Source organism: Spodoptera frugiperda, chromosome 18, assembly GCF_023101765.2.
Source record: "Spodoptera frugiperda isolate SF20-4 chromosome 18, AGI-APGP_CSIRO_Sfru_2.0, whole genome shotgun sequence".
NCBI lineage: Eukaryota > Metazoa > Arthropoda > Insecta > Lepidoptera > Noctuidae > Spodoptera > Spodoptera frugiperda.
Genome location: NC_064229.1, coordinates 9041373 through 9055167, shown reverse-complemented (window position 1 = coordinate 9055167; position 13795 = coordinate 9041373).

The window sequence follows — 13795 nt, the reverse complement described above, 5'->3', positions numbered from 1 at the left end:
AGTTTTGTGTGGAGAGCCTGTGAACAAAAAAGAAATACGATTTTCGAGATAGTCGACTCGTTTTTAGGGAAATAATTTTATTAAGACTGTACAGCTGTTGGTTTTCCATGAGTTGAAGCAATAAATAAATCAGAAATCCAAATCAAAAGCTCAGGTGAGATTCAAATATCTACGAGTATTTTTTATAATAACTAATGTGAGAGTGAGACATACTAAGTTAACTAATAATCACGGTTTACTCACGTAAATTATTGAAGTAGGCTGCACGACGTCGGCGTCCCCGCGTCTACACACGCTGTTATTGATGAAGACCATGAAGAAATCCTTCTGTGACTCGAAACTAGTAGAGCTTTTCTCCATTCGTTTACGTGAGAAAACCATGATTTTTAGTTAATCTAAGAGTAATGTTCATATTTATAGTTTATCCTCACTGATAGAATACATGGTGTCAAACCATATTTAAATGTCATGTATCTTACGATGTGATTTTAACATAAGACTCTAGTTAGATCCTACGAGTGCTAAGCGCTATAAGAATTCGACGGGAAGCACTAGACATGTATTAAGATAGATTACTGTTTTAAAAACCAAAATTAGTATCAAATATTTATATTAACCTTTACAAGCTGCAACTTTGACAGCCACTGTACAAAATAATCTAAACACACTCTCAGAGATTACACGGGCGGGTTTTTGTAAGAAAAATAATGCGAACTACAAATGTTTAGTCTGTAAGGAGATTGTAGACGTTGAGGAGTTTCAGAAGTTTTCTTTAGCTCACACTTTCAGTAACTAACTAACTACGTAATATTCGTAGTTAAACAATACGCAATGTTTCTTAGTTTTTTTTTTTTCAGTCTTAGTACTACGTTTTAGTACTCTTGTGTACATTATTCAGTGGGAAATCTTTCCAAAAGCGTTTAGTATTGTGTTTCCTGAAAAATATACAACTTGGGTGTAGTAGTCAAACTCTCGGTAAAGTCCCGCCGCCCATGGACCGTCGAAACACCGTTACAAGTGCGTTCTAGCCTTTTAGGAGTTATGAATAGGGTTGTTGGGGGATCTGAGATTGAGAAGATTAGGAAGGGGGGTAATTGGTACCTTTAGTCACCTCACTCACACAACGCAAGCGTTGTTTCACGTCGGTTTTCATAGTCGGCTGCCATCCATCTTCGTCAGAATTTGTCACATTCCTCCAAATTTACCTACTACTCCATTCACCTCCTAACCACCATAGCATAGCCATAGAGCGCAAAATTTCCCAATGAAGTTGCACTCATCCATCAAACAGCTACGACACACATAAATCAGAAATAGCGCGGCGACGTCCAGCGGGTTGCGCGCGCGCAGCAAAACATCCTGCGAACGAGGAAACTGCGAGCGTGACTCGTAAACTTCCTGTGACGTGACACGCATCGAGGAAGGGGTGGAGGAGGCATTGGACGCTTTTATTAAATTTTGATGGTTTATTGGAATTTTTCAATTACATTGATGTATAACAAAATTGAAATCTGAAAATCTTTAGAAATCTATACAATCTAGCACTCTACAAAAGTAGCCTTGCTAATGTTTGTAAAACATAGTCCATAATCCAGTAATAAACCATAGTCGCTTCGATGCTCTCTGAATTTTCTTATGTTTTGCATTGCGACAAAATAAAACTTTTGTTACACTTTATCCTGTAATGGAAAAAGTTAAAAACATTACAAAACCTGCAGTCAAATCATCAAACATTAACTTAATATCAGATCTATCTAGAAATTTTAATTGCCACATCCAAAGTCCTTTCATTCCTTCGCCACTCCACGGCGCAGTCCGTCGTTGCTAACTGCAGGTTGAATATAAATAAAATGGAAACTGCCTAATTAAGATGACGTCACTGTCCACAGTTAGGCCGCGTTTCCATTGACGCGGAGCGGGGCGGAGAAGAGCGGTGAAGAGCGGTGAAAAGTTGTCAGTGTTTCCACTGACGCGGAGCTGGGCGGAGAGGGGCGGAGAAGAGCGGTGAAAAATGGTCAGCGGAGTGGAGTGAGGCGGAGCGGAGCATACTTTTGGAATCATATTGAGAGATTGACCATGTCTAAATACAATAGACCCTTTATCGATCAAATATCGCAATCGATATTTTCATTTAGAGTTTATTGTTTTTTTATATGATATATTAAACTAAATAAGATTTACAAATATAGTTAATTTTATAAACGATATTTCGACATGAAAATAAAACTAAAAGAAAGTATTTTCTCAATTGAAAGTTATGATTTACTTGAATATCAATTATCATTAACGACTATTTGAGTAACGACTGTTTAAGAAAATTTAAAACATCAATATAACATTGAAAATAAATATATTTTTGTTTGATAAGTAATTTGTTTCGTAGTAATCGATTTTAAGAAAATCGATAAACAACACCCTCACGCACGCTACTTGGACATCCCTTTTTGGTTACTTCGTGAATCTTCGTGCTTATTCGACAATACTCGGTACTCGATTATATGTCTCTGTCACACGTTAGCATTGGCGTCGTGTTAGTGTCACTATCCTTGTCTTAAGTACAGTACAGTACTGCACCGCGCTGCTCCGCACCGCCCCGCTGTCCTCCGCATAGCACCGCCCCGCTGCCCTCCGCACCGCATCGTCTCGCTATACTCGTATATTTTTATTAATATCCGCTCAGCTCTGCTCTGCCCCGCTCATGCTGATTCCATTGAAGCGGAGCGGAGATTTCGAGCATAGTGATTGGTCAATTCGTGCACCGCTAAGCTCTTCTCCGCCCCGCTCCGCTTCAATGGAAACGCGGCCTTAATGTAATTGTTATCGGGCGTCACTGATTATTTGGGTAATTACTGTGTTAAAGTTATTGACTGACTGGTTGGTCGAGTGCTCGCAAACATGACTACCGGACAAGAAATCTCGGGTTCGATTCCTGGGTTTGGGCAAAGTAAAACTGGGTATTTCTCGGTTTTTCGAAAATTTCTCACTACTAACACGGAGCAAGGAGTCTGGAATTGTGCCCAGTATATTGCAATAAGCTCACCACCTATTACATGGGACTTATATCACAAATGGTGAAAAGTGGATGTACATTGTACAGTGGTAATGTGCACCTCTGCTTACCTAGCAGATAATAATTACTATATACGTTTAGGGAACAGTGAGTAAAGTTACCTAAGAAAAGTAGGATCTTCCGACAAGGTGAGGTAATCGTGCTTGATGGGCTTTCTGACCAAAGTGTGGGAGAGCCATACTTCGGCACGAATGGGCCGGCCGGCTCACGGCCTCACAGAAAACCGACGTGAATCAACGCTTGCGTTGTGTTTCGATGTGTGAGTGAGGTTACTGGAGGACCAATTACTCAACTTCCCAATCTTTTCAATCCCCGATTCAACAACCCCTAACCCCCCCCCCCCCCAAAGCCGGCAACGCACTTATAACACCTCTGATGTTTCAAGTGTCCATGGGCGGACATATAACACGAAAAAAATGTCCGAAAAGAACCTCATATCATTTTAGCCGACCCTAGAATCAAACTCTACACGATGCGTGCTACGGTGCTACAAAAATCAACTAATTAGCATGATCACACGTTTAAAATCAAAATGGCGTCGGTTATATTTACACCTACTTATGTCCGAAATATATCTATAAATCGTGATGATTTAAACTTAACCGTGTGACATACAGAGCGACGGAAAATTATTTTATTAGTATACGAAGTCGGTTTAATGTAATTTATTGGTGATCAGCGGCAAAAATGAAGAGATTCGAGATTTGAAGACGTGCTAATTATGAAGATGTTTTGGGATTTATTGTTTTTACTATTCATTCATAATTATTACTGTCTTCTCAGTTTTTTTTTCGAAGAAGTAAGGAAATCATCATCATCCAATTGACTTCTCTTGCTCTGGGTGAGGCTAGAGGTAGTGTAGACTCTTACTGACTAGACACAGCCCCGTTCCTATTCCTGCTTTGAGCCGAGCCCCAGTAACCCGTGTGGTCGTCCGCAGCTTCGGATCAGTGTCTTCTCAGTCTAGTGGGTTTTTTTATAAGATAGTTTATAGTGGATACCACTTATCGATACTCACGCAAGCCGCAACGCAGGAGAGAAGAGAGAGAGAGAGAGAGAGAGGGGTAGATAGATAGATAGAGAAAGAGACAATGAGGATTGATGACCAATCTCAAGATACATAATAATTGTTCAATTATTGAAATAAAAGACAAATGAAGTTTAAAAGTTTAACGTGGATGGCCAACTAGTTCCACAAGTAGTAAATTAAAAAAAAAGTGGCTAGTCATCCGTTCTAAGCTAGGAATCGAACGCAGAACAATCATACACCTACATATTACACAAAGCAGTCTATTACAGCAGTAAATAAGTGTAAAATTATGGTTTAAAAAGATCTTTACCTTGAATTTGAAATGTTCTAAACAGTAACCAAACATAATAAACCAAATTCAACCTTAACACACTATAAAATAGAATTCAAAATCCACTGTTCTAAGAGAATGGTTAAAAATAAAAAGTGAGCAAAGTGCTTTCCTTTTGTATATTTTCCAATGCTCTTGATAGTGGGTTCGATTCTTGTAAACATTCGATCATGGAGTGAAGTTTAGGTGCGTACTTAATGAAATAAACATAAATAAAAGTGATTTTTTTGATTGATATCCATCTCCGAAAAATATTGTTTTTCCTTTCTTTAGCCGATTGCTTTAAAAAAGTTTATTATTTTGTTTGTGAATTTTGATTGGATTTGAATTGCTTTCTACCAGTATAAATGGTTATAGAAGTATGATTGGGAACCAAAACATACGTATGTACAGTCACGAACAAAATATCTTTTACAAAACGTTAGGTTTAAATCAAATTAAAAGCGTGTCGTTAAATCTGACTGCACGGTTGGTGCGGTGGCTGGGCAAATGGCTGCCGTGCAACGTTCAATAGTTGGGTCATACTGCTGTATTAAATGCTGGATGCAGGTCGCTTCCAACCTGCCTATCTGAAAGTCATTGGGGGAGGCCTATGTTCAGCAGTGGACGTCTTGTGGCTGATATGATGATGATGATGACTGTATTAAAATTGTAGACCACACTACAACAATATAGGTGCATTAAAGTGATTTGGTTTGATTTGAACGGGTAGAAGGTACGATTCCGGCACGGAACTACTCTTTGTGTGATCCACAAGTTGTTATTTTGGGTCTGGGTGTCATGTCCATGTGAACTTGTATGTTTGTAAATTGACTTACAACACAGGAGAAAATCCTAGTGTGGGGGAAACGTTTCTTTTTTTTTAAATTAAATAAAATTGTTTTATTTGTAACATTAGGTAGTAGGTACACAGAAGTCGTTTCTTGTTTGAAAATATCGTCAATTGTTAATGAACGATTGATAGTTTTTCATTACACATTTAAAAATGGTGAGTGTACATAAATTAAAATATGGCAATAGCCTCACCCCCTATTACATGGGACTTACAACACTAATGGTGAAAAGTGGGTGTACATTGTATAGCGGCATTACGTATCGTAATGAGCACCTCTGCCTACCCCTTCGGGGATAAAAGGCGTGACGTTGCGTGGCGTGCGTGACAAAAATTATAATCTTCAATCTTCACCCAATGAATACAACACAGACAACTACCGGAACTATAAACCGAGACATTTCTAAAATACCGCGAATACACGGTTCCTTATTAGAGCCCCACAATTGCACTAAACACAGCCACTTCTAAAGGTAATTACTTAGTTCTAAGGCGGTCCATTCAACGAGGATTACAGGAAATAAGTAATTCACAAATACATTCCGAGATTCCCACCTAGATGTTCAAATGGGTAACGCGCGCAATTTTGCCGCGTTTAATGACATCAAAAAATGGCGCGTAATAATGCGGTTTCAAGATGGCTGACTGCATTTTTAGCGGGAATTTCTTGGTTTATTAAGTGTTTAGTTTTAAGTGTACATAGTTAGGTTATGACTTAACAATTGTAGTTGAGTAACTGTGTAACTATGTGTGATTATTTTTTTTTGCTATGTTAATTATTTTGTTATGTAAATATATTATTTTTGTTTCTTTCTTTTGGCTTCTAGTTTCAGTTATTATTAATGAACCTATACTACGTACGTACGAATTGCACAACTTGATTCCCCCTAGTCCTTTCCATCATCGAACTACAAGACAATCGGCGAAGCGCCACTGCTTCATGGTAAATATCCTGCCTTAACTTACTACTACTGAACTTGTACGAAGCGCTTCACTTCAAGCTTCCTTGAGCGAACTGCTAAGCAGTGGAATTCTTTGCTGTCTGTGTTTCTTGATGGCTATAACCTGGGTGTCTTCAAAGCCCGATGGGCATACGTGCTCTATCATGGGCAGCATTATCACTTACCACCAGGCCAGATAACTGTCAAACGTCTACCAATCAAATGTAATAAATCCTTAGTAGATACTTTTAGTGTTAATGTTTCAGTTTTAGTGGATTGCTTTACAGTTCTTACTTGAAAATGTATGTCGATAATCTTAAAATATCTCATCCAAGGCGATGTATTTATTAGTCAGCATGTCTACCAGTTCAATTTATAATCATACCACCTTTCATTAATAATATTATTTATTTTAATAAACCGTAAACTCTCGATCGTTTTGCTCAAATGAGACTTGAAATTCTGAATTAAAATAGCTATCGTAACTCTTGCTTCCATACTTATGTCAACCGCCATAACTTGATCTGTGGCAGATTTTGGAACTAGGATGCAATGACTGGATTATCTCTGACAGTGGCGCCACCTTGAGAGGTCAGAATATATTAGATGGTGTACAGTTTTGTCATTTTCTTTGGTAATGACAAAGACTTCAGCTCATTAGATGTCTGTGCTGTAAATAAGTGAAATATTTAAATACTGTCGACGAATCAAATACAAGACAAATGCAATAAATAACAAAGTGTCTTCTCAAATAATTGAATGCATAAAATTAATTCTTAGTCATGCGGTGCAGTCAGTTTTAGTTAGTAATTAGGTTATAATTTGAAATGTGATTTAGATTTCCTGATTTGATTTTTTTTTCAAATTAAAAAAGAAGTGTTTGTGCGCGATTATCTCGCGTTTGGCTGAACCGATTTTTGATGCGGTTTTCAGCATAGTACTTTTCAGACGTAGGAAAAGGTTCTTTTACGTAAAAGGCAGTTCCTTTTTTTAAGTTTTTGTATTGTTTATTGATATTTACCTAACATTTTATGTTATACCTGTTTTATTAAACAGTAAATCAGTCAACAGTGCAAACGCTTAATTAAATTTCAATTTTGCCTAATCCTAAGTACGAACTGAGAACCTTGTAATACAGTACCCTTAGTATATGTTTGCTTTATGTTGAACCAAAACTCAACAAGAGTGAGTTCAGCGCTCTGATTGGCCGGCTTGAATAAAACAACCAATCAGAGCGCCGAACGAGCTATCGTTTCGATCTCGTGAAACGTAAAACAAGCTCATATTAAGTCCCCAGTTTGATTTTAAGTTATTAGTATTGATTAGTCAAGTGAACATCCCCATAAGAGTAATGGGACGAAATTGTTTCACATCCGTTTCATTAACTGACAGCAAATAAGAGCAATATGGACGAGTAGTACTTAGGTACTTTGTATGACTTTGTTATTGGTTGCGGTACGATTTCTGAGATGGGTACATTCATTGTTAATGTGGATTGGAGTTTACTTACACATTACCAGCCTATAAGCGGCTACTGCTGACCAAAGGCTTTTTCTCACACGGAGAAGGTTTGAGCATTAATCACCATGTTTGCTCAATGCGAGTCGGCGATTTCAAACTTATAATTAGGAATTATAAGCCCAGGTTTCCTGACGATGCTTTACTGTTTGTCAGTGGTGTCTAAATTATCTTCGCGGGCTCTAGAGCAGGGCATCGGCGTGGTTTTAGTGAGGTTAAAATCCCATACTTCCTAGTCTTACTCTTCACAATCTAGGCGCCTTTGGAAGGTTTCCCTGTCATCAAAAAAAGGCAAGCCACAACCGAATCCAAAAAGTTTAAAATAAGTCAGATCTGTGTACATTATGTTCATACACAATAGAACTTGTAAGTCTGTCCGTCATACTGTTTTACTTTACATTGTGCAGAGAAACAACTAAAGGTCAAAAGTTCGAATCCGTCCGAGTACTTACAGATTCATTCATTGTTGTCCATTGTTTCGTTTCAAGCGATGTGTTGTACATGTTGTAAGCTTACAAGTTCAAGTTTAACATGACATGACCAAAAGCACGTTTTCGATTCCCATTTTCGAAGTAATCATAGTAATAGTGGATGGAGTTTAAGTCATCCGGAGGATCCACCTTTTGTTAGGGAACTCTACTCTCTATTCCCTAAACCTCTGTGCTCGGTGTATAGTAATAGCCTAATAGTATTCTCTTCCATATCTGCCTTAAGTAAAAAAACTAAAGTAATACCAATTTTGCTTTTCAATACTGAAGTATTTCGTAGTTTTTTTAAGTGTGGGAGAGCCATGCTTCGGCACGAATGGGCCGGCTCGACCGGAGTAATACCACGGCCTCACAGAAAACCGACGTGAAACAACGCTTGCGTTGTGTTTCGTTGTGTGAGTGAGGTTACCGGAGGCCCAATTCCCCCTTCCCAATCTTCCCCATCCCCATTCCCGAACAACAACCCTTAAATTCCTAACTCCCAAAAAGCCGGTAACGCACTTGTAAAGCCTCTGGTGTTTCAAGTGTCCATGGGCGGCGGCGATTGCTTACCATCAGGTAATACGTCTGCTCGATTACCGGCAAGTCCCATAAAAAAAAAAAAAAAAAAAAAAAAAAAGGAGATTACTGTTACTTTCGTTAGACATACTAAATTAATTATTATGTTATTGGCTTACTCACGTAACGTTTTCGAAAACGATAATTAAGGAGATTACCCTCAGCAGACAGACCACCTGAGGTTAAGCAATCACCGCTGCTCATGGACATCCGAAATACCAGAGGCGTTACAAGTGGGTTACCGGCCTTTTGGGGGTTAGGTGTTTAAGGGTTGGTGGAGAATCGGAGATTGGGAAGGGGGGTAATTGGGCATCCGGTAACCTCACACACAAAACGCAAGCGTTGTTTCACGTCTGTTTTCTGTGAGGCCGTGGTATCACTCTGGTTGAGCCGACCCATTCGTGCCAAAGTATGGCTGTCCCACACTTGGAAACTCTCCTTCTTCATACACACTACAAAGCTATAACTAGTCACTCAAACAACACAGACACTAGCAGCCTGCATTATAACAAACTTAAACACTAAATACAATCGACAGATGAACATGTAAGATGCTAATGCACGAAGTAAAACAAGATTCTCAAAATAGACTTGTAAAATAACGAAACAATTCAGATGTAGAGTTAATTGAAATGGCGATACAATAATAAATATTAACATAATTTATTCTCTATAAATCTTCGGCGCACAATCGTGTATGGCAATTAAATGTATTCCTTTATCAGCATACTTGGTTTATTCCAGTACGATCTTCGTGTAATGCACCTAAAACTTCTTTTTCTTAAAACTTAAGTAAAATTTTCGTTTCGACTGCTTCCTTGGTCTAGTGGTTGCAAGTGCGACTGCTGGGCTAGGAGTCTCAGGTTCGATTCCCGGGTCGGGCGAAGTATATACTGGGCTTTTTTCGTAAATTTCTCAGTAATAACTCGGAGTCTGGATATATGTGCAGCATAAGGCAATAAGTCCCATGTAATAGAAGATCAGCCATCTTCTATTACATGGGACTTATAACACAAATGGTGAAAAGTGAGTGTAAATTGCACAGTGGCATTACCTGCCATAATGTACTTTTCTGGCTACTCCTTCGGAGATAAAAGGCATGACGATTTTCTAACATCTCCATATTTCGTGATAAGAAATATCTTCAAAGGTTTTTGACAAAATCTTTCATATTCGAAAACACCTCATTAAAAGATTTCCAAGTTATTTTTTCCATAGGAAACTTTAATGCCATCGTAAAATCTATAAACGAGATGAAAAATTCTAGCTTCGTTTGACATAATTTATTATTAACATAGGGACATTAAGTGCCACACTTTTACGACGATTGACACACACACATAAATGCCATTAAACTTTTAATTCGATTTCATTCTGAAAACGTAAGAAAATTAAAAACTTCCTCAATTTGTACACCTGTGGTTTGTAAATTTTTTGGGTATTTTTATGTCACTGAAAATGTAACAGATACAGTCGATAAACGAGAAGACAGATCACCTAATGATAAGCAATCGCCGCCGCCCATAGGACACCCGAAACATTAGAGGCGTTACAAGCGCGTTGCCGTTTTTTTGGGAGTTAGGAATTTAAGGGTAGTTGGGGGATCGGGGATTGGGAAGATTGGGGAGGTTAAATTGGGTTTTCCGGTAACCTCACTCACACAACCAAACACAAGGCAAGCGTTGTTTTACGTAAATTTTCTGTGAGGCCGTGGTGTCACTCCGGTCGAGCCGGCCCATTCGTACCGAAGCATGGCTCACCAATACTTTAATTTCGTTGTTATATTTATGAGTTTAATTGTTGTATTGATCAATTTATTAATAATTGAAGCTGATGATGGTAGATTTTTATTTCATAATCTTTCTGTGTTTTTGTATTTCTTCTCTTCAGGAAACTTATGTAAAGTTTCCTATTGCCTCACGGTATAAAGTAAGAACAAACTCCATTTACAAAGCTGAACAAAAACCTCACAACAATGTTTTCCACGCGGCATTCGGCGCCGGCGCCGGTTTTCGATACAAATCTTTTACTCTTTTTATCCTTATACCAGTAGCTAATTGGATGCGTTGTGAGATTGTCACGGGTTCGTGCCGGTGTCGGTGAATTCTTGGTGAAGCTAATTAGGTGGCTATTCATTAGTTGGAGAATTTGTATTTCTTGACTTTAGGTTGAATTGTTCTTGAGGGGTTTTGTGTTAAATTGTGTCAGTGAGGGAAGAGGTTATTGACAACTTTTAATAAATTGGAGTTTGGAGGTTACATACCATTACATATTCATTTATAATCTATTTATAAGATGTGTTTAGTTTTTTGTAGCTGACAAAAACGTAGTCCATTTTTTTGAGGGGGGAAATTCATCCAATGACTTCTTCTTGGAGCCGAGAGGGAGTGTCAGACTTTTACTGACCAAAAACCACCCTGTTCCTTCTTGAGCTTTGAGCCGGAGCCCCGGTGACCTGTTACGTTGTCTACAGCTCCGGATAGAAACGCAGTCCTGAAAAACTCATTTCTCAGTACTTTTTCGTAAGCGTTTATTTATGAAATGTTAGCTATTTCATAATCACTATCACTTAAAAAATCACTCAAAAATGATTCATACGCCCAAAGAAATATAAGGTAAATATAGAAATAATCCCGTGGTTATAAAACGAATGGAGCAGGCTTTCACAGGGCGATACATAGCAATTAACTCGGCACTCCAATATGCAGCGAATAAATTCAACTTTGATAATATCGCCTGTATTCTAGTTTTGCAGGGAATTGAACCACTAGTGTTGGGGGTGATGGGTTTCCCCGGGATTGTGATAGTGGGATTTTTAAACCGTAGACCAAGAGTGACACCGACTTTTCGGTGGTTACATTAAATAGATGACTAATTTTTATTTTAACGTCCGTCTTTTAGTAAAACAGACACGTATTTTTTTAATTTCTTATGGAAACAAATACTTTAGATTTTTATACAAATACTTAAGGTATTGATTTTATACGTAGAAATGACGGATTTGCTCCCACAGGAGTGGCACGGGACACAGGAGTGGATTACAATTGTTATTTTATACGAGAAAATAAAAAAAACCCTTATCTAATATTTTTCATTATTTAACTGACGTACTAAATAGATTTTTAATTTTGTATAAAGGATTTTTTTAAACAGTGAGGGAGCCGTTATTTTACTAGTCGCTAACATAACGGAACTGAACAATTCCCGGCAATTTCTTTACAAAGGTACATCACTAGTAACCCCACACGTATTGAAATTGAGATGTTTGATTTTGATTACGGTTGCGTGGGAGGAAATTAATTGGTTGTAGTGATATTACTAATTATTTTACAATCTAAGGCTATCGTACCTCGTGTTGACAGGCCGGGGCCATTTATTGCTGAATATTTTATTTACTTGTAAAGTTATGTCTTGTGTGTTATCATTGACTGTTTATAATTATTACTGTGGTTAAGAGTATGTATACCATTTACTTCGAATCCACGGGGGCTGGGCAACTGGCTGCTGTGCAACAGATAGTGGATTTGACCCGTACAGAGCAACTGTTTGTGTGATTCACAAATTGTTGTTTCGGGTCTGGGTGTCATGTGTATATGAACTTGTATGTTTGTAAACGCACCCACGACACAGGAGAAAATACAGGGACCTAGTGTGGATCAAGTGAAAAAAAAATCTTACGTACCCTATGAACTAAATATTCCAACCAATGTAACATAATTATCTGTCTGAAATTTATTTATTTATTTATTTTCAGCCAGTCCCACTGTAGGGCAAAGGCCTATCTATCTGAAATAATATATATAGTTATATATATAGGTATAAAAATATAGTTTCAATAAAAACACATACACTTAAACGAGCTACCCATAAATGAATCAAAGAGAAATTATGCCTTACTGAAATTGATGCACCTATCGAGCAGGTACACTTAAGGCATATTTTTCTCCAGCAGAGGACATAGTACAAGTTTGCTTTACGTTTAACGAGATCGAAACGAGAGCGCGTTCTGCACTCTGATTGGCCGGTTCAAATGAACCAACCAATCAGCGCGTTATATGCGCTCACGTTTCTACTACCGGTTCACAGAAAACCGACGTGAAACAACGCTTGCATTGTGTGAGTGAGATTGTTGATGTTGTGTCAATTACTCCCTTTTCCAATCCCCAATTCTCCAACAACCCTTAAAGTCCTAACCCACAAAAGGCCGGCAACGTAAGTACATGTAACGTCTCTGGAGTTTCGGGTGTCCATGGACGGCGGCGATTACTTACCATCAGATGATCAGTCTACTCATTTACCGGCTTATACTAAGTCCTCTGGGGACTCGTCGACAGCAACTGTCAACGAGTTATGAGATATAACTTACCTGCTGATACTTGTTTACTAGCTGACACCTGACACCTGACATCTGACATCTGACAGTTGGATAGCTGTAACTTGTAAGGTAAATTGCAGGAGTTATTTACAAGATGACTGCATTACGCATAGATTTATTTCTTTAAGTAATGTTGAGGTGTCATTTTTGCATTAACTGTTTAATGCACTTTGGTGTATTTTCCTGGTGAATTGAACTTGCGTAGTTTGTATGTTGTATGTTCTGCTAAATGTATTAAGTTTATGTTGAGGGCAGGTTTAAAATTATTTTTGAATTGATGACCCAAGGTAGCGTCATCCTGCTCCTCCTTGCGACGCTTCTCTTCCATGTTGAGGGTCGTAACCTTGATGGATTGCTTTCTCGCGGCCTAACGTTCGCTATCTTACCCTGTCTTCGGTGGTGTGCATGGCATCACAGACTGTTGTATTTAGAGTGGTGCTGATTTGGTCTGTCCAGCGTATGGGGCTTTGGCCTCAGTAGCAGTTTTTCTATGTTATGTACCGCCATAAAGTTACTTTAAATACCTATATGTAACGCCGAAGATGAGTAACTTTTACTGCACCCACAAAAAAAAAACAATATGGACAATATTAAACTTTCATTTAGACCAAACCATAATTAACTAAAACCCCAAATTCATCAACAAGCAATT